Raw genomic sequence first — 2620 nt, forward strand, 5'->3', positions numbered from 1 at the left:
AACACTGAGGGTTGCGATACGTTGCCGGACACGGAAAAAAGACAAAAAAAAAAAAAAAAGAAAAATATCTGGAAGTGGAGCTGCAGGATCACCCCTGGGGTTTTAGCATGTTTATCCCTTGGCAGAATGTCCCCTGGTCAACTGAGCAAAGAGAACCACAAGGTTTCTTCCCTCCTCTTCCTTCCCTAGCCCCTCTGGAGTGGAGGTCAAGGGGAGGACAAATAATTCAAGACACCTAGCAATTTGAAAAAAAAGTAAATAAGCCTTCTTTTCGGGGAGATCAAGAGGTACAGGAGGGGCAGAGGAATTTGCTGGAAGAACTGGTGAGCATCTGCCTACCTCACTAGGGCTCTAGTCTCATTCCTGGGTGGTGATCCCCTCAGATTTTGTACATGGGAGTCTTCCATGAGTTTTTCAGAGAACTTGGCAATTTATCACCATTTCTAGATGAGAATTGGGATAAGCTATGAAAGTTGTTTCTAGAGAAGTCAATTAACAAGTTATTTGCAAATTCAAATAAGAGGCAGACACAAAATTGAAAGGAAAGGTGTGCAAGGTGAATTTGGATCCTTGGCCAGCTGCCAGGAAAAAAAATTGGAGTCCTTATAGCTTGATACATACATTTCTTGGGGAAAAGAATTTTCCGATTCCAAAGAAGGCCATTAGGCAGCAGGCAGCAGTAGCCAGTCACTGCAGGGCAATGAGGAATCTGCTCTAGAGGGGCTCAAAGCCTGCTCATAGTCCTGTTGTGGCCTCTAGTTCCTTGCTGCCAAACATGCCCACTGACAGGGAGTGGCTAATTAAGCAGGGGCAAGTGTCTACTTTGTAGCTGTGTTAGTAGGAAGATTCAAGTGGCAGATAAGGCTTAGGTGATTCTAATATCCCTTCCACCCTTGAGATTCTATGATCTTATGAAGACCTGGGTCCTTTGAGTCAAGGGCAAGGTCAGTCCTGGGTCAGATCCTCTGGCCATGCCTAGGACCACCCTAATGCACCAGTCAGACTTCAGCTCACCAAAAATCCAGGCAGAGCAGGGCAAAGACCTCCCTTGTCTCAGACCCTGCATCACTCTTGTCTTTGTCTTTCTTAGTCTTACCTTTAAATGGCTCCTATCAGAGACATATATATGATAGCAACACCTCTCTAATAAGTAAACACTCAGCATTTTGACTCTGAGCTATGTCCTGTGTGTTCCCTTGTTTGGTATCCATGCGTACTTTCTCCTGGTCCTGCTCTCATCACCTTGCTAGGAACTTTCCACATTTTTCCAAGTCTCAGGCTGTGGCTTGGTTTTACTGATGGTCATCTTGTTTGCTTTTTGACATTTCCCCAATGACTAGGGTAAACAGCACATCTGGATGGCCTCCTCTGAGCCCATGATGCTATGCAGTGTCTACAGCCAATGGCCAGGGAGGAGAAACAATCAGCTGTCTGTGTTAAGAGTAGGGGCTCCTGTCCCTACTCCAGCAGCAGAAGCCCAATATCTAAATAGATCACAGTAGACCCACTCTTGTTAAGGCTGGGGCTGGAGCCAGAGCCCATCCAGAGCCTCCTCCTTTGCCTTCTTTCTTCAGTGAGTTGAATTTGAAAAACATATTAATCAGAACTGGCAAGGCATCCTGGTTGGCTGTCAGATGGATCACTTATCCCTTGCTTTTCTGTGCTAATATCGAAAAACCCGGGCAACTGCAGTGGGAGAATGAACTGTGGGTGCTGAGGCATTTGCTTACAGCCAGGAATTCCAGAGAGGTCCAGAGCTATCCATGACTTCGGTGGAGAGGAATGAGCTAGAGGATCTGGTTCTACCTGCCATTCTCCTCTGGAACTGCTTTGGGTTTAGGGCAACATTCCAAGATACTCAGGAGCACTGCGGAATCCCAAACAAATCAGAACTCCCTAGAAAAGCCTGAGATCCTTTTAGATCCTTTTAGAAGTCCTGAAATGCCTCGTCCTTCATTTATTCAGCACATATTTTAGTGACTACTATGTGCTGGGCATTGAGAATACAGTGCAGCAAAAGGCCCATGGCTCACCTGGGAGAGTGTGGTGCTGATAACACCAAGGCCAAGGGTTCGGATCCCATATAGGGATGGCCGGTTAGCTCAATTGGGAGAGCGTGGTGCTGACAACACCTAGTCAAGGGTTAGGATCCCCTTACTGGTCATCTTAAAAAAAAAAAAAACAACAAAACACATTTCCTACCTTTGTCAAGAAGCCCACAATCCGATGTGGGAGTCAAGAAAACGAAACAGTAACTACAATACAGTATGTTTAAGTGTCATGGTGGATGAATAGAAAGAGGTAAAGGATGTGAAGGAGGGATATCTAACGCAGTTTTGTGTGGTCCTTATTCCCAGGGAGGCCTGTGTTTCAAACATTAGATTTTATGTAAGAAGAATCTTGTCCTATGTAGGAAAATGTAACTTGCTTACGGGATTCAGACTTTTATCTTAGACCCATTTCTGTGGTTTTAATCACTCCCTTAACACTCAATGTGGTTGAGGCTTTCGAGGGGTAAAATATCTTCACATTATATAGTCATTTTTTAGGATGGAGATACTCTGTGTGAAGTAAGCAGACTCCAAGGAATGGCTGGTTAAGCTGAATTTAAGAAAGTCAC

The sequence above is a fragment of the Galeopterus variegatus genome, unplaced genomic scaffold (genome assembly GCF_000696425.1).
Source record: "Galeopterus variegatus unplaced genomic scaffold, G_variegatus-3.0.2 Scaffold6079, whole genome shotgun sequence".
Taxonomy (NCBI): Eukaryota; Metazoa; Chordata; class Mammalia; order Dermoptera; family Cynocephalidae; genus Galeopterus; species Galeopterus variegatus.